Genomic DNA, 26,524 nt, shown 5'->3' with positions numbered 1-26,524 from the left:
TATTTAAAGAAACTTAACAGTAGCTGAAATTAACCAAGAAACTGCCTCTTCCTGTTTGGAACCAGTTAAGGGAGTTTGTGTTTCCAAAAGCGATCCCAAGGTGACACCTAGTGGTGGTTCTAGGCTTAACCCTTCAGGTCCTGATAGAAAAGCTCAGTTACAACGTTGTTCAAAACCTTTGTACCTGGGGACTCAAAGTTCACTTCTGTGGGAGGAAAATGTGTTTATTTCATGGGAAAAAGTCAGCTATTGGAAAAGATTCTTTAGAATAAAATAACAAACTATGTTTTTGAAGATAATATCCAAGCTATTTATTTATTTTTTCCCTGTTGTAGAATTATCTCTTCTGGAGAATCTAAAGAATCTTCCTTATCACCAACAAAAACCTGCCTATTTACAAATTCAAAATCCTGAATCCCTTTCTTTGGTTTTCTAACTAATCATTTTTTTTTCCACTTAAAAAATTAACATATTAATTTTCCACTTAAAAAATAAACATATCAGGAGGAAATTATACATTGGCTTTCTTTGAAAGATTTTAGCACTGGCAAATTTTCTGTAAAAAAAAAAAGTTCATTGTTCAGAAACATTTATACAAAAATGAGCCATGTTGGTTTTGCTTTTACGCATCTTTTGGCGGGTGAGGGGCTCATGTTCTAAACTGGGCTTCTTTGAGCTTTCAGAATGCTTTCAGTTGCTCCACCTACACACACGCACGCATGTATCAAACGCCAACAAACATAGTGCAATTTTTAGACCAAAGTGGTGAAAGAATTAGCTTTGACACTCTACCCTCTCATGGACATGACTGCCCCATTCTAGGTACCTCATCCCTCCGGGCTCCCTCCAGAATTTGTGGATGTCCTCTTTCACGCACCAACTCTTCCCTGAACGGACAGTGCCCAAAACTTCATTCCGTCTCTACTTCCTAACTAATCTAATGGAGTCGGTACTAATGAGCCAATGAAAAGGCCCCTAATACTGACTTCAGTGATGAGAAGAGCTTATCCAAACTGGTTTTCTACTGTGTTTTTGTTAGAAACAGAAACACTCCATGTTTTTCTGTTTGATGCATACAGTGCCAATGGGGAGAACTGCAGGGAATTATTTGGGTTTCACACCATCTCTGTATTGCCCATTTACAAAGAGCTGATAACAGTTCACCAATTAATGAAAAAGTTAATTCTGCTGCCCCCTCTCAAGTTTAACCAGAAGCCTGAAACTAAGGATTTTTGTACTGTCTACATAATGCTTTCCTTTTATTAACTGTCATTTGTTGAGTGTCCTCTGTGTATCAAGCTGACACTGCAATCACTTTTCATATATATATATATACACACAAATATATATATATACATATATATATAAGTGAATCCTCAAAAGAGCCCTACAATAGAGTTCACTTCTTCCCAATTTAGATATAAGACAACTAAGCTTTAGTCCGTCAAGTCAAGGCTATGGTTTTTCCAGTGCTCATGTATAGATGTGAGAGTTTGACCGTGAAGAAAGCTGAGGGCTGAAGAATTGATGCTTTTGAACTGTGGTGCTGGAGAAGACTCTTGCGAGTCCCTTGGACTGCAAGGAGATCCAACCAGTCCATCCTAAAGGAGACCAGTCCTGGGTGTTCATTGGAAGGACTGATGCTGAAGCTGAAACTCCAATACTTTGGCCACCTCAGGCAAAGAGTTGACTCATTGGAAAAGATCCTGATGCTGGGAGGGATTCGGGGCAAGAGGAGAAGGGGACAGCAAAGGATGAGATGGCTGGATGGCATCATCGACTCGATGTACATGAGTTTGGGTGAACTCCGGGAGTTGGTGATGGACAGGGAGGCCTGGCGCGCTGCGATTCATGGGGTTGCAAAGAGGCGGACATGACTGAGCGACTGAACTGAACTGACCTGAAGGTTTAGGGGCTTAACCTCCTTCAGTTTGCAAATAGCAGAGCTGAGACAGAAATGCTGTTGTCTTCAATATTCTTTTCTCGTTCTTCTGTTTAAGAAGCTGAAATAGATGCACTGTGGTATAAAGATGATTTTCCCCCAAACAACCATGTAATAATAAATTGAGTCTTTCAGAGACTCAGACTATATATGCATAGGCACACATAGTTGACAATGTATTAAAGGAGAATGACGTTATATTACTTTGATTCTAAGTCACTGGAAACTCTTGCTTTGAAAACAGACTACTTTCATCAGTTTCTCGGGGTATACTCACCAAGGCCGGCTTTATTTCTTCAGGGAATCATTAAACTCAGCTCAGTTCTACTGTTTTATCTTGCCTTCTTCCTGTCTTTTCAAGAATGGGATACAGATATATGTTGGGCCAACAGAATGGATGGTTTACTCTATATATCTGCCCTTCTGAGGATCCCATACACCTGAAAGCTCATAACAAACTTCTAGAGTATATTGAATACAAACCTTTGAGTTTTGCAAATCTCATCTAAAATGCTTAAGAAGAGGCAGTTGCTTTGGTAACAAGGATTCAAACAGTGGACAACTTTAGATGTACAATTATAAGGCTGAAATTTTGCTTGGAAGTAAATAGGAAGCACTTTATTTTCAGAATCTATTTGTCTTAGATGATTAATATTTTAAAAATAAATTTGCAAACTTGGTTTTCTTTTTGATAACCATAGTAGTTCTTGTATCTCACATACCCAGTCCTAGAAACAGAAACTATAAAAATAGCACCATTGAGGGAATAGACTGTAATGGTTATATGTGAACCACCTGCTGCCAGATTGTCTGGTTACCATCTCAGCTCCACAACTGCATGGGTCACCATAGATACACCAGCGACCTCTCCATGCCTTGGTTTCTTCACGGGTTGAATGAGAGGATTAAGTGAACTAGTCTATGGAAGGCTCTAAGAACGGTACCTGGTCTAAGGTCAGCAATCAAAATTGAGTATCTGTATCAATATTGCTGAGAACTGTTTCTGCACGCAACCTTCACAGCCCAAAACGCCTTCGCTGTCAAGTTAGCCTGTGGGAGAATGTTTTCTGGATTCGTGCCTCAGAGGTGATGCTTATGAGATTTAGGAGGCATCTCACCAGGGGTGGTCTCCCTTTCTCTCTCCCTCCCTCCCTCCCTCCCTCCTTCCTTCTGTCTCTCTCTCTCTCTGAAGCAGCCACACACAATTGCCAGATCAGAATGAATCCTCACTTTTTTTTTTTTTTATTCTCCAGATGATGGATAGCAAAACTAAAATAAGTCCTCTTGAGATAATGTTTTTTGAGTGTCCAGCTGGTGGAGACAGGAAAAGCAATTTCAATGAGACAAGAGCCTCTGAGAACAGATTTGGAGAGAAAGTATCATCCTGGTCTTCTAGAAATAGAAGTGCCATGATGCAGACTGCAAGGAATTCAGATTATCCGCAGAGGGATGGTGCTGCTCAGTGAAAGGTGAAATGATGGAAACTACAAGGGCAGGGATGGCCTTGCCAAATCCCAATTTGACCAGCCAGCCTGCAGAAACCAGCGAAGGCCTGATTGGGTGCCATATCCTGCTTTGCACACTTAACATCTTGGGTGTGGTGTGATTGTGGTGGAAGCAATTTGGTGCCAAAATCCTTGCACAGTGGGTTATTTTCAGCTAGCTCTGGGACTTACCGAATGTAAAAATCTAGACATTGATAGGCAAACCATACTACTTTGAAAGACACCACTTTCCTCTTGAGAGGCAGTCCTCATGGCTTTAAAAGCGCTACTTTGTATTTCCTCCCCAAAAGTTCATTCCAGAGTCCATACTCGTGATGAATGGTTTTCTCTAATTGTCAGGAAAATTTTTCTATCCCACACTTAATCTTCATTTCTATTATTTTTTCTATTTTATTTTTTAACTTTTCCAGCTTATTGTGGCATATATGATAAATAAAAAATATATTTAAGGTGCGTACAATGTGATTTTTTTTCAATTGTGCTAAAATATATTGAGTGCTTTTGATGACATCATTCTTTCTTTTTTTCCTTTACCCTCTTCTCCCTTCCACAGATACTTAGTGAGCACTAACTATATGCCAGACATTATGAAATGTAATGATGACCAATTCAGATAAGATCCTGCCTGTGAGTGTCAGAGAAGAGAAACATTGTACAAGTAAACAGATAAATAGAGGCTTCCTGGGTGGTGCAGTGGTAAAGAATCTGCTCCTGCCCCCCCACCCCAACCCAATGCAGGAGGCATGAGAGATGCAGCTTCAGTCCCTGGGTTGGGAAGATCCTCTGGAGTATTCTTGCCAGGGAAATCCCATGGACAGAGGAGCCTGGCGAGCTATGGTCCATGGGGTCACAAAGAGTCAGACGTGACTGAAGGACTAAGCACGCATGCTTGCAAAACAGATAAATGAACAAAATAATGATAAAGCATGACAACACATTCTAAAGAGATGAGGTAAGAAACATCGTCCTGGAGGGCTGCCCTCTTTAGATTAGATGGTAAGAAAGGGCTTTCTGAAGAGATGACTTTGAGTAAAGATGTACAGGTTGAAAAGGACCTCTGACCCTTTATAGAGCTGATAATTCTGTGAGCATGAAAAGATATGCAAAGATCCTGAGGGAGAAAAGAGCTTGGCCTGTTCCAAGAACATCAGAAAAAGCAAGCGTGACCAGAATGGGCTTCCCAGGCGGTGCAGTGGTAAAGAATCTGCTTGCCAACGCAGGAGATGCAAGAGATGCAGGCTCAATCCCAGGGTTGAGAAGATCCCCTGGAGAAGGAAATGGCAACCTACTCCAGTATTATTGCCGGGAAAATTCAACCCGGACGGCTATAGTCCATGGGGTCGCAGAAAGTCAGACACAACTGGTATATACTGAACGAGAATAAACAATGCTCAAAACAAGCTTGGAAATTTAGGTGTGGACAAATTATTTCGATGTCACATACACTATGGTTGTAAGATAAGCATTTATTCCAAAAATGATAGAAAAGAAAAAAAATCATGTACCATGATTTGATTTATATATAAATTATTTAAACTGTTACACAATGAGTGGCTTATAAATGGGTAAGAACAGAAACTGTGAGATCAATTGTGAGGCTACTGCAATCCTGAAGGTAAGAGGTAAGAAATAGTGGCTTAAACTCAGTCACAGGGTAAATTTGCTTCATTTAATCTTTACAACAAACTACCGCATAATTGCACTCATCTCACACATGAGTAAAGTAATGCTCAAAATTCTCCAAGCCAGGCTTCAGCAATACGTGAACCGTGAACTTCCAGATGTTCAAGCTGCTTTTAGAAAAGGCAGAGGAACCAGAGATCAAATTGCCAACATCCGATGGATCATGGAAAAAGCAAGAGAGTTCCAGAAAAACATCTATTTCTGCTCTATTGACTATGCCAAAGCCTTTGACTGTGTGGATCACAATAAACTGGGGACAATTCTGAAAGAGATGGGAATACCAGACCACCTGACCTGCCTCTTGAGAAACCTATATGCAGGTCAGGAAGCAACAGTTAGAACTGGACACGGAACAACAGACTGGTTCCAAATAGAAAAGGAGTACGTCAAGGCTGTATATTGTCACCCTGCTTATTTAACTGATATGCAAAGTACATCATGAGAAACGCTGGACTGGAGGAAGCACAAGCTGGAATCAAGACTGCCAGGAGCAATATCAATAACTTCAGATATGCAGATAACACCACCCTTATGGCAGAAAGTGAAGAGGAACTAAAGAGCCTCTTGATGAAAGTGAAAGAAGAGAGTGAAAAAGTTGGCTTAAAGCTCAACATTCAGAAAACGAAGATCATGGCTTCTGGTCCCATCACTTCATGGCAGATAGATGGGGAAACAGTGGAAACAGTGGCTGACTTTATTTTGGGGGGCTCTAAAATCACTGCAGATGGTGATTGCAGCCATGAAATTAAAAGACACTTACTCCTTGGAAGGAAAGTTATGACCAACGTAGACAGCATATTAAAAAGCAAAGACCTTACTTTGCCAACAAAGGTCCATCTAGTCAAGGCTATGGTTTTTCCAGTGGTCATGTATGGATGTGAGAGTTCGACTATAAAGAAAGATGAGCGCAGAAGAACTGATGCTTTTGAACTGCGGTGTTGGAGAAGACTCTTGTGAGTCCCTTGGACTGCAGGGAGATCTAACCAGTCCATCCTAAAGGAGATTAGTCCTGGGTGTTCATTGGAAGGACTGATGTTGAAGTTGAAACTCCAATACTTTGGCCACGTGATGCGAAGAGCTGACTCATTGGAAAAGACTCTGATGCTGGGAAAGATTGAGGCCAGAAGGAGAAGGGGACAACAGAGGATGGGATGGTTGGATGGCATCATTGAATTAATGGACATGGGTTTGGGTGGACTCCAGGAGTTGGTGATGGACAGGAAGACCTGGTGTGCTGTGGTTCATGTGGTTGCAAAGAGTCAGACACGACTGAGCGACTGAACTGAACTGAATCTTTACAACAAATACACAAAGGAGACCTTGCAATTGCCCTATTTTAGAGATGAGTTAACAAGGCACTAGTGATTGCTGCCAACAGTACTCATTTCCTAAGTGAAGGAGTCAAGATTCAAACCTAGACCACTGTGGCTTAGAGGTGAGCTGTTTTAGCTTCTGGCCTTTAGACAAGTGCCTTTAGTGGGTTTAGCAAAAGAAACTTGAAATAAGCTTCAGGAATCCTTAACACGGAGTGATGCTGGCCGTGGAGTCAGAAGTATTGTTTCCTGTACAGGAGCAAACAATGCTTGACAATTTTATGAAATACCTACTATTATTACCCTTTTGTAGATGAATAATCCAAGTTATAGAGAAGTTAAACTAGTGAATGTCAAAAGCAAAATTTCAAGCCAGGCAGGTTAACTCTGAAGCCATGCATTTAACCACTAAACAATTTACCACGAAGCCTCTTAGTGGGTCAGTGTTTCTACACAGATGTGATATACTTGAAACATACCCAGGAAAACAGCCCCCTTTAACCCCTTTTAAACCTCCAATTCAGATAAAGATTCACACAAAACACAGAAAAGCTTTTTATGGTAATTCCATCAAAATGCTAAAGATTAGACAGGCAAGGCTTCCCACACATTTCAGAGAAAAAGGAAACATCTCTAAAAGAAGAGAACAAAAGATATATCCTTTCACCATTCTCAGGGCTCAGAAGCAACATTTCTACCAGGGCTGCTTTTTTCTAATATAAATGTAAGAGGAGACAGATTGAAATGCCCAACTGAACTGCTCAGTGTTTTTAAAAAAGCTGAGAAGCATAGGGCAGCTTCAACTCAAAACACATTTGTTTGATATCTCTTGAAAATTCTCAGCAAGTTGGGTTTCTGGATTCTTAAAATTAATGACAAAAAATCTAATATTCCAACAGAACAAGAGTGACCTAAAAAGAGCTGCCTTTATGTTCTGTAAGGTTATAGCAGCGTCCTCACAGAGCTCAAAAATCACCTCCAGTTGCTAGGAGTTTGCTGAAAGCCTCTACCATGACCTTAACCACTCTTTCTGCTATTTCCATATGCCCTTGGATTGTCCCTGGTCCCTCCACTTTGATATGTAAAATGTAGCTAATTTAGCCTTTGCAAGGACACACTGCTGAATCTCAAAGCTTGGGGATCTTTGGGTATTAGGGAGAAAAGAAATGGAAAGAGACACTTCTGGTTTTTCCGAATCTCACTACTATATTGCAAATAGTAATACTGATGGATTATTTGAAGCTTTGCATGTATTATCTCATTTAATCTCATAACATAAGTGGACACTGTTATTATCATTCTTACTTTTCTCAGAAATGTGAAGATCATGTAAACACAATTAGAACTCTTGCTGCCTGATTTTAAAATTTTGTCTATTATCATCTACTTACATCTCTAAGTATATTATGGTACATAGTGTTTGATAATTGGTCTATCAAACAATATAAAGCATAGTGTCATTCGCTCAGTCATGTCTGACTCTTTGCTATCCCATGGACTGTAGCTTGGCAGGCTCCTCTCTCCATGAAATTCTCCAGGCAAGAATACTGGAGTGGGTAAGCCATTCCCTTCTCCAGTGGATTTTCCCAACCTAGGGATTGAACCTGGGTCTCCTTCATTGCAGGTAGATTCTTTACCATCTGAGCCACCAGAGAAGCCCCAATATAATGTATAGAGACAACTTAAGATAATATTCAGTACATGTTCTTTATATGTACATTACAACAGGCTTACAAAGCCAGCATTAACTCTTTTCTTTTCAACATTCTATGCATCATACATTGGACCAATAGGTCTTACATAACGTACGTCTCTGTTTTTAATTCTAGATATAAATTTATAATTACCTGGCTTTTTAAAACTGCTTATTATGCCCTTCCCTGGCGTGGAAGCTTCTGATGTAATTGTTCTGGGTATGGCCTGGACATGAGCATTATTAAAGTTCTTCTGTCTATCTTTCTGGTGATTACAAAGATCCAAGGGAATACAAATTAATTTGAGAAAATTAATGCAATCTTATCTGTAACAGACTGAATTGTGTCTCCTTAAAATGTATGAAGTCACTCAGTCATGTCCGACTGTGACCCCATGGACTGAAGCCTACCAGGCTTCTCAGGCTTCTCAGTCCATGGAATTTTCTAGGCAAGAGTACTGGAGTGGGTTGCCATTTCCTTCTCCAGGGGATCTTTCCGACCCAGGGATTGAACCCAGGTCTCCCATGTTGCAGGCAGACGCTTTACCATCTGAGCCACCAGGGAAACTGAAATTTATGCTGAAGCTCCAACCCCCAACATGACTATGTTTGGAGACAACACCTTTAAGGAGGTAACTAAGGTTAAATGAGGTCAAAAGGGTGGCTGCTGCTGCTGCTGCTAAGTTGCTTCAGTCATGTCCGACTCTGTGTGACCCCATAGACAGCAGCCCACAAGGCTCCTCTGTCCCTGGGATTCTCCAGGCAAGAATGCTAGAGTGGGCTGCCATTTCCTTCTCCAATGCATGAAAGTGAAAAGTGAAAGGGAAGTCACTCAGTCGTGTCTGACTCTTCGTGACCCCATGGACTGCAGCCTACCAGGCTCCTCCGTTCATGGCATTTTCCAGGCAAGAGTACTGTAGTGGGGTGCCATTGCCTTCTCTGCAAAAGGGTGGGGCCCTGAGCTAATAGGACCAGTGCCTTTTTAAGAAGAGAAAGAGACACCAGCAGTGTGTGAAATGCGAACAGAGGAAAGGCCTTATGAGGACACAGCAAGAAGGCAGCCACCCTGCAAGCCAAGGGGAGAGGCTTCACCTGGACTTCGACACCCCAGAATGGGAGAAAATGATTTTTTGCTGTATAAGCCTCCCAGTCTATGAAACTTCTCCACGGCAGCCTGAGCTGACTAATACTACATCTTTTTGTCACAATTCTTGTCAGTTGTATACTGGAGCTGAATAGTATCTCAATGTGATCTAGAAGGTTCTAGGTCCAGGAGTTCTCGGCATCCATCCCTCTGCCCTGGTGAAGCCAGCCTAAGAATGGAGGGAATACAGAAGGGAAAGAGCTTCGAAAATCTGTGAAAGAAACGGAGCATTATGGTTTATAGTTTATACCCTGAGTTGTGTGTTTTTTTTAAGTTGGACTATAATTGCTTTACAATGTTGTGTTAATTTCTGCTGTACAACAGAGTGAGTCAGCCACGTGTATACATACATCCCCTCCCTCTTGGAACTCCCTGCCCCGCACCCGCCTCATCCTACCCGTCTAGGTCACCGCAGAGCATGAAGCTGACCTTCCAGAGCTTCAGAGCAGTTTCCCACTAGCTGTCTATGTACACAGGGTGGTATGTATATGCCAGTCCTAATCTCCAAATTCGTCGCAGCCTTCCTTTTCCCTCTGTGCCTGCATGTCCATTCTCGATGTCTGCTCTGTGTCTCTATTCCTGCCCGGTAAATAGGTTCATCTGTACCATTTTTCCTCGAGTCTACCCGTGTGTGTTAACATGTTCTTTCTTTTCTCTCTTTCTGACTTACTTCATTCTGTATGACAGATTCTGGGTCCATCCACATCTCTGCAAATGACCTAACTTCATTTCCTTTCACTCCACTGTATCTGTGTACCCGTCACCTTTATCCATTCATCCGTCCTTCGACGTTCAGATTGTTTCTATGCCTGGCTATCGTAAATACTGCTGCAATGAAATTGTGGTGCATGTATGATTTTGAATTACATGCTGTTACATAGTAAGAAGGATCAGTATTTAGAAAAGACGGGGGTGGTGCTCTAATAATCAGGCTGACAGCATTTTCACTGATTTCTCCACTGTAGGATGAGGGCTGAAGTGGTCTGCCATCTTCTAGTAGATGCTGTGGAGTCCATATACTTCCCCAGTTACTACGAGGCCAACTAATGTTCACCTTTTGGCCTGTTTATTTTAAGGTATGGACTGAAGTATGTGTGGAGGCAGAGTCTGCAACAAGAACAATATTGAACACGTAAAGAAAGGCCAATCTTCCTTTCCACAGCACTGGTTTTCTAATCAGGATTACTTTTGATTTGGGGCTTTCCCAGTGCCCAGACCAAAGAGTGAATTACCTTTTTGAAAACACATGTAGCAAATAAAACATGAGGATGACTGTTGTATTAAGAAACTGATCAACATCGGCAAGACAGTGATGACTCCATCCTCATAACAAAAGCTAAAGCTGGGTATCTTCTCAACATTGTGACTGTGTTTAGAATATATGGTCTACAGTAAAAATGTAAATCTTAAAACCTGTTGCGCTAAATTGCAAATCTGTTAAAACCTAGGCTTGTGACGTGGGGACTTCGGCTTTCTTCTATGTGAAATGAAAATAACAAAGTTCACCTCCTGTGACTTCTAGAGGATTTAATGTGTTAACACTTTAGAATCTTCTCAAATAGTGCTGGAACAGGGGCTTCATAAATAAGATTTGATTTTCTTACTTTCTTTCCTGCTGCTGCTGCTGCTAAGTCACTTCAGTCGTGTCCAACTCTGTGCGATCCCATAGACGGCAGCTCACCAGGCTCCCCCATCCCTGGGATTCTCCAGGCAAGAACACTGCAGTGGGTTGCCATTTCCTTCTCCAATGCATGAAAGTGAAAAGCGACAGTGAAGTCGCTCAGTCATGTCCGACTCTCAGCGACCCCATGGACTGCAGCCCACCAGGCTCCTCCATCCATGGGACTTTCCAGGCAAGAGTACTGGAGTGGGGTGCCATTGCCTTCTCTGACTTTCTTTCCTAGTTCTTGCTTTTACACTTTGATTATTGTGAAGTGAAAATCACTTTGATTCTCAGTTTCTATATAGTGTAAACTCTATAATATAAACATTCTCATAGAATTATGACAGGATACGTGTTAATTACTACATGAAATGATTTAGTAAAACATCAAATCCTATGACAATGTTTGTTTATTTTACGTAAAATTTTGTAGAGACCTGGGCATTAATCCCCAGCTGGGACCTCTTCTCATGCAAACATCTCCTTTTTATAAATAGCTATGAGGCTGAAGAGATGAAAACTGACAAAGTGTTAGCACACTCATTTTAATTTGGTTTAAGCAACGCGTCACATGACTGTGTGTCTAAGTCTTCTCTCTGAATCATCTCCACCGCACAGTGAATGTCTCACATGGCAAAAGGTTTAGTGGGCTGATCACATCACTTCTTTGAGAGGCAAAGCTGTGAGTTCGCAGTTATACAGGATGAAATCATAATAGACTGCATGTTAAAGAGTTGCTAGACCCACGCATGTTATAGCAATGAAGTGCAGGATCAAAATACACTTCCGTACACACACTCTCTACCCCGCCCATTTCTATTCTCTTTGAATTACTCAAGTGCCATCTCAACAGCCTTAATGAAATCAGATGTAAACTGAATTGCATCGCTTTAAAACTGGAGCAATCACACATCAACTTGCATTAAGTCCCCGCCTTGTAGATCTAACTGGTGTAACAGAGCACTGTGGAAGTGCATTTTGACCTCCATTTGCTATTCTCGTTTGTTCATTCTCCTGTAAATTTGATTTGATCTCATTATAATATCCTTAAATGTACTAAATCTTGCATTAGTAAAAAGACACATGAAGCTTTTCAACTAACCTGTTGCCCTATTCTCCATCCTAGACTATCAGAGTTGGTTGTCTACAAGTCTGTGAATTACCTGCTTGCCACATTTAGCTATGAGAAGTCTTGAAATCTGTTTTCAATGATAAAAAAAAATGGACACCAACATTTTGCCCCAAGTAAGGAGTATATGAAAGACAGTTTCAATTACTGTTAGCCATGTCACTGTAAGTCCGTAGGAATCTAGAGTAAGTTACAATAACAGCAGTGATCCAGGTGCCAGCTGCTAGTTATTTCCTGGAGTACATGCCCAGGTCCTAGAATACTGACCACGATACCAAGTGTGTATCGGTAACCACAGACACTTTTCCCAGTTCCCATTAAAAAAAGAAAGAAAGAAAAAATAAAACTATATACTAGTGAATAGTCAGCAATCACCTATACTTGAGACGAAGAAATGCTTAACTAAACTGTAGTCATCTAATTAAAATAATTAATTCCAAAGTTATTTAAAATAAAAATACTTTATACCGAACGTTAAACCTGAAAGGCTTAAGATGATAAACTTTTTAGTCATGATTTTCCCATTCATTTTCACCATTCCCAGTTTCTGTGTTGTTTTATTAATGAATGTATGTTACTTTTTATCTGAGCTTTACTAAGATATTATTCACATACCAAAAAGTCACTGTTACAATATATAATCCAGGGGTTTTATTGAATAGCATAATCACAAAGTTGTACAATGGTCACGAGTATCTAATTTTAGAACATTTCATCACTTCAAAAAAGAATCCTCATACCCATTAGCAATCACCCCTCGGTCTCCTTTGCCTCTCACTCTTGGAAACTAGCAATCTATTTTTTTGCTTCTGTATATCTGTCAGGTTTGCACACTTCTTATAAATGGAATAATATAATATGTGGCCTTTTGTATTTATCTTTTTTCATTGTGTATAGGGACTTCCCTGGTGGCTCAGACAGTAAAGTGTCTGTCTACAATGCAGGAGACCTGGGTTCGATCCCTGGGTTGGGAAGATCCCCTGGAAAAGGAAATGGCAATCCACTCCAGGACTATTGCCTGGAAAATCCCATGGATAGAGGAGCCTGGTAGGCTACAGTCCATAGGGTCGCAAAGAGTTGGACATGACTGAGAGAATTCACTCATAGCGTTTGCACAGTTCACCCGTGTTATAGCATGCATCAGTACTTCAGTCCTTTTTAATAGTGAAACACTTTTTTTATGACATAGTATATTTCCTTTTTTCATTCATCAGTTGATAGACATTTGGGTTGTTTCCACTTTATAATGAATAATGCTGCTATGAGCATTCACGTACAAAATTTTGTGCAGAGATATAAATACTTAATTCTCTTAGATATGTACCTATAGGCAGGGTTTCTAAATCATATGTTTAACATCTTGAGAAACTGCCCACCTGCTTTACAAAGCAGATGCACTATTTCACAATCCCACCACACACGCTGTATAAAAAAGAAACTGATTTAACAAAATTACCATATAGACTACCTAATTTCGGCACACTGTAACTATAGAGGCTACAGATTTTTTTTTTTTTGCCTTTTTAAAGAGCAAATAACTGAGCTATAGCATTGCCCTTTTATTGCAGCAAGATTTTAGCCCTTCTAGTTCTTCATTTAAAAGATTATTTCTACCCATTGCCATTATAAATTTAAGCCAAATTGGAGAACAGAGAGCAACTGTAACACTACAGAGAATTTAGGACACAGGCAGAACAGAGTAGTAAATGTAGATACGTGAAATAGCCAGTAAGCAATCAGCATTAACTTTGCATTTTTATGTCATGGAGGAAAAGCTACATTGAGATAAACAACTTTGAGATCTGTAAATATCTCAAATTAGGAGTTCAAATATAGTCTTTGGGATAAAAATGATGTTTCCCCTTTGAATACGTTCTTAAAGCAGATAAAGGTAGGTAGAATTTGAAAGCAGATTTCAACTAAATGCCAGGGCTTCTAACAACCCACTGATGAGAATCCAGCTGTTCTTCTCTGCTTCTTACATTAGCAATAATAATGGTAAAGAAGATGCCTTCCTTATTTGCTGACAGTTGTGTTGATAATGCAAGAGGCAAAATAGCATTTCTCTTCTGGGCAATGTTAATTATGGAGTGCTGACAAGAGTTCAAAAATAAATCTGGATCCTTCAAGTCAATGCCCCACATCAATATAAAATGAAAAACTCATCATATACTGACAAGCATGAGAGAAGTGTACAGTTTACATGACACCTATTTTTTCAATAAATAGAAAGATTCATGGCAGATTATTAAAACCAAAATGAATAATAGGTCATACCAGAATATCAATTTAGAGATCTAGGTAAGATCTCTCTCATATTTATCATCTGATTTGTTGAAGCAGAAAGAAAATGTAACTTTATGTTCCTTTTTTTTTTCAGATGAAAATACTGATGAGAGATTAATGACACAGGAAATAGGTGGAAGAATACAGATTTTAATCCCATATTTTGGGCTCTTGATCCAATTCTGGAATTTTCCTATATTTTAGGAGTAAATTTCAGGCCAGAGCCAAGCAATTTAAAAGTTATTTATATGGACAATGAGTCAGGACTTTTGAAATGGAGGCCATTTAATGAGTTGAGTGCAACTATACCACACTGTATAGTGCACATTTCCTGTTAGAAATTAATGTCAGTAAAATATTCAGAACACTTGAATTTTATTGCTAGGATTTAGAAGCTATCTGGTACCTATTGTCAAAAATATGAAGGCAATTCAATAAGTATTTATTAAGCTCTACTACAGTTTTTAAGCAGTACTTCAAGGTAAGTATTATGATTCTCATTTTTTAAAGGCAGAACCTAAGAGTAATGGAGCTTAGGCAACTTGCTCAAGGTCAATAACCAAGAAAAGGAATGTTTATATCTTGAACTCAAGTTTGTCTGACCCTAAAGTCCTACTCTTTCATAATCTTAGTTGAAACAAAATCATTTACACATTAAAAAATTGTTGATCCTTTGAGGCTGTAATTTCATATCTTGGGCTGGTTTCTCAGAGAATCACACGCACGTGCTATGATTTCACCACACAAATCTTTATCTCAGTGCTGCTCAAAAATGGCACTAACCCAATGACAAAAAAAAGGGCTCAATTAAATTAGCTGTGTTATATCCACATTGTGACATAGTGTGGCAACCATTAAAAATATTGTAACGGAAAATTATTTATTGGCAACATAACACTGCGACAGAGCCTCATTTTGGTGAACATGCAACCCACAGAGTTCAGTGTCCTCAGCCTCTCCAGTGAATGCTTTTCATCCCAAATAAAGTCGGTCTGACTCTCCTCTGCGCTCCCATAGGACTTCACACGTGGCACATGGTAGTCAGCTTCATTACCGGGACATCTATCTTCCCCAACCTTGTAGATATGAATTCCTCAAGGTTAGAGAATCAATTTCAGTCACCTTTATTACATCACCCATCTCTAACACACTGGCTCACACTTAATAGGCGGTATTCAATAAACATCTACTTACAGAATCAATAAACCAGTTCTTCAGCACTGCATTCAACCCATTTAACACTTAAAAAAATCATGTAGAAATACAACTTCTGTGCTTTAGTGGGGGAAATTGTCATGCTTTCTCACAAAGAAAGGAAAAAAGCCCTGAAGTTTTAGGTCCCCTTGGCACTATCTCTCTGTCTTGAAGATAGGCAAGGCCTATGGTCTAGGTTTAACTGTAACCCATTCACCACATGTAGGGTCTTGTCATGAACTGATTGCAAGGGTCTGGCAATAACCTCAGCTAACTCAAGGGTTTTAATCTGAGATTTATACATTTCTATCTGATACATCTAAATGAATAGGCTTCAGCAAATACATCTCTTGAAATTATCTTTCAAAATTTATAGATTTGGGTTGGAAAAAATTCCATTAGGGTTTTCTGTAAATGGTATGGAAAACTCCAATGCAACTTTTTGGCCAACTCAATATTTTTTGTGTATGACTGTTTTGTAAGGATAAGGGTTTTTTACTTTTTAATTAAAAAAAAAGCCACTGGACCTACAAACTTCAGAGTCTATATTGTTCCCATCATATTATTTTGACTAAAAAAATATATTTTGACTTTTATATGTGTATTTCATTTTCTAAGTCAGAACTTTTTTTAATTTTATTTTCAGTTTGAGACTGGGGTAAGTTGACTCTTTAACAAAGCTCATTAAAATGTAGTTAATGAGAGGCTTTGTTCATTATTCTTTCCTGGAGAGTTGATAGTACAGCAGAAATAGTTCCAACAAGATTATAAGCACTCCTCTGGGAGTGAGAAAAGAGAATTGCTATTTGGAGTTCAGTGGGGATAGAGGTCCCTTTCACCTTTGGCATCCGTACTGTCAATATTTTCAAGTTATCTAAAGAAAGCCAGAGAGCGGGTCATTGCGAAGGAAGTCAAATGGATAAGGGCCAGGGAAAGAGAGAGAAGGGCATCAGAGCCAGTTTACAGAAATCTAAATCACAAGACTACCTTCAACCAATACTCTAAGAGTCTTCACACCTTCTTGAAGGCGGTTGGTTGGCTGTGTATGTGTGTTTTGACATAAAGGTATAGTCATATTATTTTTCATTGCCATATATTTTGCCTAGGAGAAACATCACAAGCCATAACTTAATAATGTTGACAGGAGACAATATCAAGTGTTCACCTCACTCTGCTCCTTCCAAACTCTGCTGAGCTGGGATTGCAAGTAGAGTGGATGATTTGAGGTTTCAGAGGTACCATCACAGAATGCACCTCACTACCACCACTGTCAGTCCTGGGATACTTCCAGTACCACACTACAAAGGAAGCCCAGTCTCAGAGCCTGAAGACACATCAAAGAGGATTGGAGGGTCCTAGGGCACTGAATTCATTAAGACACAGCAGGCATTGTGTGGTCCCTCACATGTGTTTCAGGGTGATTTGATCTATATTTTCAGAGACCACAAAGGAGTCTTAAAGGCTCTCTATAGGATCATGAAACAATGGAGCCAGCCTCAGAGATCAGCTGCTCTTGACAGGGTTAAGTCGCTTGGATAAGGTGATGTCTTATTCATTAGCATATGACAATAACAGGAATGATAATGTCTGCTGTGTTCTTAGTCTGCACTGGGCACTGCTCTATAGGCTTCACAGGTAGTAATTCACTTATTCTTCACAACAAAATCATGGTGTCAGTCCTATTATTCCCTTTCCCTCAATGAGGAAATCAGACACAGGAAGATGAAGCAACTTGTTCAAGGACATACGATTAGAAAAAAAAAAAAAGTCCTTAGCATCTTAATTAATAAAGAGGTCCAACCAACCCATCCTAAAGGAGACCAGTCCTGGGTGTTCACTGGAAGGACTGATGCTAAAGCTGAAACTCCAATACTTTGGCCACCTCATGCAAAGAGCTGATTCATTGGAAAAGACCCTGATGCTGGGAGGGATTGGTGGCAGGGGGAGAAGGGGACGACCGAGGATGAGATGGCTGGATGGCATCACCAACTTGATGGACATGAATTTGAGTGAGCTCCAGGAGTTGGTGATGGACAGGGAGGCCTGGCGTGCTGTGATTCATAGGGTTGCAAAGAGTTGGACACAACTGAGCGACTGAACTGAATTGACTAAATTGTCTATAATGGAGAGATCCATGAGTAAGGATTTCTCTGTCCCTTCCTATTTAACATTATTTTTCTCTTTTCTGGAATGGTGTTGTATATCCCAAACCAACAATGATCGCACAAGAAATGAGGGTATTTTTTAAATCATTAAGTGCCCTCCCCATGCACACACACACACATAAACACTTCTACACACTGGAAAATACAATCACAAGTTGTTGGTTTTTTTTTTTTTAACCCTTTAACCAATGAAAATCAAGTGATTTGAAAGGAGTAAAATAAAGAATCCCATTTCCCATCCCATCCTATTCATACACAAAGAATTCTTGGTATGAAAAATCCTTCTTTGCACCTCTAATCAAGGAATAAACACAACTAAATCAATACCTTGAACATCCAGGACAATTCAAATAATTTAATAATTGAGTCATTTATTACTTTCCTCATGAAAACAATAAACACTGAGCAACAACTTGCTTTAGTATCTATGCACTGGGTATATATGACAATCAATAAAGCAGATTACACCTCTGACTTCATGAACCTTTTCTTGGTGGTAAAGGTGATATCATTACTATATTACTGATGTTTTCTCTTAGGTCAATACATTCTGTAGTTATAAATTCTGTAAATTCATAAAGTTAAAGTCAGAACTATTTGAAAGAGTGAAATGAGACATTGTGACAAACAAATAGAATTCAAAGTATCAAAGAACTGTAATCACATAATCCACCAACGCAAAGACAAGTTCTTAATATTATTAGCTCTAGTTTAAAATCTCCTAAAGAGCCCATACATAGCACAAACGTCACAAACTCTGAATTTGAACTTGTCATTTCTTTGAAGGAACTCTACCTCTTAGGATCCTCCCATCATGCATCCCCAGGTACTCCAGTAAATAAGTCTATAAGTTCCACAGTCAGCAACATATTCTCTTTTGATGGGTCAGAGCCAAGTGAAATCTCCCGTTCTAACAGAGCCCAGAGTATCAGGATGGTGAACTATAAGGGCTAGAAACAGATAGATAATGCAGACGTATTTTAAATGGCCAACTAAGAACAAAAGAAAAAAAATACAGCAGGAGAAGTGTATACTAAAGAATATAATACTATGTGAAATGAACATACAGGCAGTTATATCAAGTTCTTATTGCAAATCCTTTAAGACTGGGAAGACCCTGGCATCAGACTGCAGTACTTGAATATGCTTCCATCATGTAATAGCTAAGTGATAGGCACCGATTCCTTTGATTGACACGGATACCCAGTAGGCTAGGTTCATCAGAGAGACAGCTGTCATCCCCCACTCCCTCAAAGAGCAGCATCTTTTGGAAATTAAAACCCAAAGATATGTAAACTAGCTACAACTGAGTACTTAAGCAAGCCTCCTGATAAAATGCTGATAAGATAGAACACAGCTGAAGGTCAATAATCGAAACCAAAGGCTTGGGTCCTGGACTCTGATCACACCAAAATATAAGTCCTCTGTTAGAAACGCTGACATTGATGGTCGGTGCTGGATGCTACAATTCTGCTACATCACAGAACTGTAACCACAAAGTTTGGACCTCAGGCCCAAACCATCCTAGAGGAAGGGCTGGTGTTCCCCCAACCATGAAGCTTATGAGCCCCACAGCTCAAGGCTGGGGGCCCTTTCAAGTCTGATGTCTTACCCCGCGGTTCCCTGTACACCCAGCACTGAGAAGCTGGCTCACCTGCTGCTGCTCTGCCTCTGGAAGTTTCCCCCCAATCCAAGGTTGGTCTCGGCTGGTGTGTGTGCTGCGGGGTCATTCACTCTTGATTACTTGATGTTAGACGATCTTGGACAAGTTATGAATTCTCTGTGAGCCTCGGTATCCTCTTCATCAAATAGGGATAACGACAGTAAACACTTCATTTGGTTTCTGTGAGGATTAAATGAGATAATCTATGTCAAGTGTTTATCACAGCTCCCACACATAGCAAACATGCAAAAATGCTAGCTATTATTAGAATTTAGGATTTAATTCCACAGGATTTTTAAAATACAAATAAGGAAGGTTTTTTTGTTTTTAAGTCACATCTCTAAAGGAACTACAAGATAAACTCGAGAGCTTTCATTAAGAGATTCAGAGAACACTTATTGTCTGTGACTCCTTGGTTGATGTGGTAAGGATTTTTTGACAATGAAGTGATTCTAAGTTTCAGATCAAAGAAGGGAGATTTATTTAAGAAGATACTTAAGCTTCTGCTCCTAACTAGTGCCTAGGAATCTGTTTGTACCTCTTGACAGATGAGAAATGGAGAGGTGGAGTGAGGGAAAGCCCAAGTGACTATACTTTTCTCCTAAACAATTATTCATTCATTTATTCACTCATCCGTGTATTATTTCTTTTCTGCAACAGTTATATATTGCAACACACAGTACTAAGCATCAAAGTGTAATAAGAAGGCAAAAATCAAGCCAACACTGACAAGCAAAAATTGGCTTGTCCAAGACATATTCTCCATATGCCAGTCTCCCGAAGAAGTTGCTGGCCTCCTGCAAGTTCTCTCGAAATCAGCTACAGCAAAATCCTTAAGCAACCAAACTCTACTAAAATTCTGATGTTGCTGATTCAGCCATGTTCAAGTGTGACAAAGTGGTGGGACACTGATCCTGTCAAGGAAGAGGTCTGTGTTCTCTTAACTATGGATGTCAAACCTGGCAGAATAAGACTTGGAGCTAAGACCATGCCATAATTATAGCTGATGGATTCTGGCTCTTAATCATGGCTGGGGAGGTACTATCACTTCACTAATTAGTCTCTTAAAAGTCCTCTGGTACTCTATGCTTAGATTTACTAGACTCCTGGGTGCACCCCCAGAGTACAATGGGAAATGGGGAGCATGGGCCTCTACTATGGTGCATGCCTCCCATGTAATGTCCTTTCATCAGTCCTAGTACGTGAGCTTCCTGGAGTTTTGTCCGGGTTTGATTAACACACTTGTTACTCTTATGAAGCCCATTACATAGATGATCCTACACTTAGTGTAGGGAACTAATCCAGTTCATAGAAATAAGATGCTGTGGAGATAGTATGTGCCATGTCTAGGGTGAATGATTTATTTCCTCTACTGATAAACCTCTGGCTGTCTTGGAGGTGTTAGCTAGAATCCAACCCTACACCTCTGACCATTTCCCTTCCACAAGAAGAGGAGTGACTCTATTGTGCAGGATAAGAGCACCTGTACCATCTGCTCCTGGAAGGTGAGAGGTAGGCTTTATTTCTGCTTGCAACTGTGTGTGTGTGTGTGTGTGTGTGTGTGTGTGCGCGCATGTGTGCGTGTGTGTGTCTGCTAAGTTGCCTCAGGCATGTCCAACTCTTTGTGAGCCTATGGACTATAGCTCGCTAGACTCTGTCCATGGGATTTTCCAGGCAAGAATACTGGAGTGGGCTTCCAAGCCCTCTTCTAGGGGATCTTCCTGACCCAAGGATCGGACCCATGTGTCTCACGTCTCCTGCATTGGCAGAAAGGTTCTTTACCCAGTGAGCCACCTGGGAAACCCACTTGCAACTATACTTCTCACCATACAAGGTGCCAGAGGCATTTTAGGGGGAGGATAGGAAACCTATTTTGGCCTTATGTACCAGGTATGTTTCTCAACACAGCTTTTCTAATAATAAAATTAAATATCTTAATTTCTAAGGAAGTCAAGACTTCCCTATTTTTTAATAGGTTCAGAACTTAAAGTAACATTTGACTTAGTGTCTCTTTTAAATCTCAGCCATTTTAATTCAGACGTGAGTTTGAATTCCAGTTGGTATTGAAAAGATTGAGTTTAGTCTCAAGATGCTGGTGTATTCATTTGTCCATGGTAATATTAATATTAGTAATAGCTATCTCATTGAGTTGTATGGAGATTAACTGAGATCACACGCCTGACATAGTAGGTATCCATAATTCAGCTTCTATGATATTTGTGATATACAAAGAAGTCTAGACAAAAAAAAAAAAAAAACTTTGTGAAATTAGGAAGGCAGGAGTTGAAACCTAATATTAGGAACTTTTAATAATTTTTCAAGTACTTTAAATATAGAAAATATTAATAATTAGCAGATGACTCAAAAAACTTGAAACCTTCTTACAACCTGTGTTCATGCACTCCAGTCACTATGACAACTTTTCAGAACAAAGAACTTGAGTGCTTGCTACAGCAAGATCAAAGGAGGACGTGTCATAAAAGGCTGCGGAAGTCACACCTCAGTCCCTGGCCCTCCTGTCCTCGCACTGCATGTGTCATTTAAAATGCAATTCCCTTTGAATGGGCACAGAGCAATTCTATTACCAGACATGACTGCTTTTACTACTAGCAGCGCTTTAATGATTTTATGTCATTGCAATAATAGAAACATGACATTCAACTGTGACTACAGCTTGTGACAGTCTATTTTTGGAAAACCGATTTTGTAGAGGACATGCAAATGTGGAGTCTGGGTGCCTGTTTATTTCCCAAAAGGCTGAGCCAGGAACTCTCACACCTCAATCCCCTCCGTGGACCTTTCATGACTTTCTTTTTTTTTTTTTTTGAGAAGAAAATATTTTAAAATTTATTCTTTAATAAGCCATTTTTTTAAAAAAATCTTTAATTCTTACATGTGTTCCCAAACATGAACCCCCCTCCCACCTCCCTCCCCATAACCTCTCTCTGGGTCATCCCCATGCACCAGCTCCAAGCATGCTGTATCCTGCATCAGACATAGACTGGCGATTCAATTCTTACATGATAGTATACATGTTAGAATGTCATTCTCCCAAATCATCCCACCCTCTCCCTCCCTCTGAGTCCAAAAGTCCATTATACACATCTGTGTCTCTTTCCCTGTCTTGCATACAGGGTCGTCATTGCCATCTTCCTAAATTCCATATATATGTGTTAGTATACTATATTGGTGTTTTTCTTTCTGGCTTACTTCACTCTGTATAATCGGCTCCAGTTTCACCCATCTCATCAGAACTGATTCAAATGAATTCTTTTTAACGGCTGAGTAATACTCCATTGTGTATATGTACCACGGCTTTCTTATCCATTCATCTGCTGATGGACATCTAGGTTGTTTCCATGTCCTGGCTATTATAAACAGTGCTGCGATGAACATTGGGGTACATGTGTCTCTTTCAATTCTGGTTTCCTCAGTGTGTATGCCCAGCAGTGGGATTGCTGGGTCATAAGGTAGTTCTATTTGCAATTTTTTAAGGAATCTCCACACTGTTCTCCATAGTGGCTGTACTAGTTTGCATTCCCACCAACAGTGTAGGAGGGTTCCCTTTTCTCCACACCCTCTCCAGCATTTATTGCTTGCAGATTTTTGGATCACAGCCATTCTGACTGGTGTGAAGTGGTACCTCATTGTGGTTTTGATTTGCATTTCTCTAATAATGAGTTATGTTGAGCATCTTTTCATGTGTTTGTTAGCCATCCGTATGTCTTCTTTGGAGAAATGTCTATTTAGTTCTTTGGCCCATTTTTTGATTGGGTCGTTTATTTTTCTGGAATTGAGCTGCATAAGTTGTTTGTATATTTTTGAGATTAGTTGTTTGTCAGTTGCTTCATTTGCTATTATTTTCTCCCATTCAGAAGGCTGTCTTTTCACCTTGCTTATATTTTCCTTTGTTGTGCAGAAGCTTTTAATTTTAATTAGATCCCATTTGTTTATTTTTGCTTTTATTTCCAGAATTCTGGGAGGTGGATCATAGAGGATCCTGCTGTGATTTATGTCTGAGAGTGTTTTGCCTATGTTCTCCTCTAGGAGTTTTATAGTTTCTGGTCTTACATTTAGATCTTTAATCCATTTTGAGTTTATTTTTGTGTGGGGTGTTAGAAAGTGATCTAGTTTCATTCTTTTACAAGTGGTTGACGAGTTTTCCCAGCACCACTTGTTAAAGAGATTGTCTTTACTCCATTGTATATTCTTGCCTCCTTTGTCAAAGATAAGGTGTCCATATGTGTGTGGATTTATCTCTGGGCTTTCTATTTTGTTCCATTGATCTATATGTCTGTCTTTGTGCCAGTACCATACTGTTTTGATGACTGTGGCTTAGTAGTAGAGCCTGAAGTCAGGCAAGTTGATTCCTCCAGTTCCATTCTTCTTTCTCAAGATTGCTTTGGCTATTCGAGGTTTTTTGTATTTCCATACAAATCTTGAAATTATTTGTTCTAGTTCTGTGAAAAATGTTGCTGGTAGCTTGATAGGGATTGCATTGAATTTGTAAATTGCTTTGGGTAGTATACTCATTTTCACTATATTGATTCTTCCGATCCATGAACATGGTACATTTCTCCATCTATTAGTGTCCTCTTTGATTTCTTTCATCAGTGTTTTATAGTTTTCTATATATAGGTCTTTAGTTTCTTTAGGTAGATATATTCCTAAGTATTTTATTCTTTTCGTTGCAATGGTGAATGGAATTTTTTCCTTAATTTCTTTTTCTACTTTCTCATTATTCGTGTATAGGAATGCAAGGGATTTCTGTGTGTTGATTTTATATCCTGCAACTTTACTATATTCATTGATTAGCTCTAGTAATTTTCTGGTGGAGTCTTTAGGGTTTTCCATGTAGAGGATCATGTCATCTGCAAACAGTGAGAGTTTTACTTCTTCTTTTCCAATTTGGATTCCTTTTATTTCTTTTTCTGCTCTGATTGCTGTGGCCAAAACTTCCAGAACTATGTTGAATAGTAGCGGTGAAAGTGGACACCCTTGTCTTGTTCTGAAATGAGTGTGGTAACTTGAGGTCTCGAACAACGATGCTTCACATACAAAAAAAACCCACTTTAGAGAAGGAGACTGGAGCCCGAATCTAATTTTCTCATTGGAAGGAACATCCTTTATGAAGTATTTAAATGCCTGAGTCCTTATTCTTGATAAGGGCCAAGTCCACAAACAACAACCATAACAAAAGTACATGCACTTGGTCAGTGGAGGAATCCCCTCAAATCTTTCACAGACAAATCTGAAGCTAAGAGTCATAAACTCCCTCATCGTCCTTCACTCACAGGTCAGTACTATCTCTTTCAGCACACGCATTCAACTTCTTCTAATCTCTCTTGCTTTAGGCCAACTCTTCCACCTGAGGTCTTAATTCCTACCCCTACTGCCTCTTTTGGGCTTCCCCAGGGGCACAGTAACCTCAGATGTGCAGATGACACCACCCTTATGGCAGAAAGTGAAGAGGAACTAAAAAGCCTCTTGATGAAAGTGAAAGAGGAGAGTGAAAAAGTTGGCTTAAAGCTCAACATTCAGAAAACGAAGATCATGGCATCCGGTCCCATCACTTCATGGGAAGTAGATGGGGAAACAGTGGAAACAGTGTCAGACTTTATATTTTTGGGCTCCAAAATCACTGCAGATGGTGACTGCAGCCATGAAATTAAAAGACGCTTACTCCTTGGAAGAAAAGTTATGATCAACCTAGATAGCATATTCAAAAGCAGAGACATTATTTTGCCGACTAAGGTCCGTCTAGTCAAGGCTATGGTTTTTCCAGTGGTCATGTATGGATGTGAGAGTTGGACTGTGAAGAAGTCTGAGCGCCGAAGAATTGATGCTTTTGAACCGTGGTATTGGAGAAGACTCTTGAGAGTCCCTTGGACTGCAAGGAGATCCAACCAGTCCATTCTGAAGGAGATCAGCCCTGGGATTTCTTTGGAAGGAATGATGCAAAAGCTGAAACTCCAGTCCTTTGGACCTCATGTGAAGAGTTGACTCATTGGAAAAGACCCTGATGCTGGGAGGGATTGGGGGCAGGAGGAGAAGGGGACGACAGAGGATGAGATGGCTGGATGGCATCACGGACTCGATGGACGTGAGTTTGAGTGAACTCCGGGAGTTGGTGATGGACAGGGAGGCCTGGTGTGCTGCGATTCATGGGGTTGCAAAGAGTTGGACACAGCTGAGCGACTGAACTGAACTGAATTGAGTGGCACAGTTGTAAAGAATCTGCTTGCAATGTGGAACACACAGGAGACACGGATTCAATCCCTGGGTGGGGAAGATCCCCTAGAGGAGGGCATAGAAACCCACTGCAGTATTCTTGCCTGGAAAATTCCATGGACAGAGGATCCTGTCAGGCTACAGTCCACAGGGTCATGAAGAGTCAGACACGACTGGTCGACTGGGCAAGCACACCGTCTCTTCTAGGACCTTGATGTATCAGGGTCTACTTTGCTCCAACATTTCTACTTCCCCCCTTGCTACTGGGTCTCTCCTTTCAGTCTGTTAAATGCCAAAATCCTTACCATTACACACACAGACACACAGAGGCACAACCCTCTGTCGTCTTCTCGTCTCTGACCCATTTTCCTCCACAACTGAACTACTTAAATTAGTTCACATTTAGCCTCCCATTTTTAAAATTCCTGTTTTCTCTCTTGCTTCTATAAATAAGTAGGCAATTTTTCCTTGCCTTCTTGTTTCAAACAAGTACTGCGATCTTTTCTTATCTGTCCTTCCCCTCTTCGATCCCTGTCTGTAGTCTTCCACTGGTATCAGTCCCCCCAAACTGCCCAGGAAAACTTCATCAATGACCTCATTAGAGTTAAAACCAATGGTCAGTCTCAGTAATTTGAACATTTTGCTTGCATGTGATATAAGCAATCCCTCCTTTCCCTTTCTAAAAATTCTCCTCTCTTTGATTTCATGCTACTGCATGAAATAATCTATTTTATTTCTACCAATTATCCTGTATTTTCTCTAAATACTGTACCATACACTTCACACTGTTGAAACAACACTGAAAGGTAGGGAATATTGTAATCATGTATACTTTTAAAAAGCAAGCAATTGAAACCTAAAGGAACTGAATAATTTTACTCAAGTTACATAGTATATGTAGGGAATGGGCTAA

This window comes from Capra hircus, chromosome 15, assembly GCF_001704415.2.
Source record: "Capra hircus breed San Clemente chromosome 15, ASM170441v1, whole genome shotgun sequence".
In the NCBI taxonomy this organism is placed as follows: domain Eukaryota; kingdom Metazoa; phylum Chordata; class Mammalia; order Artiodactyla; family Bovidae; genus Capra; species Capra hircus.
This window is presented reverse-complemented; position numbering follows the sequence as displayed.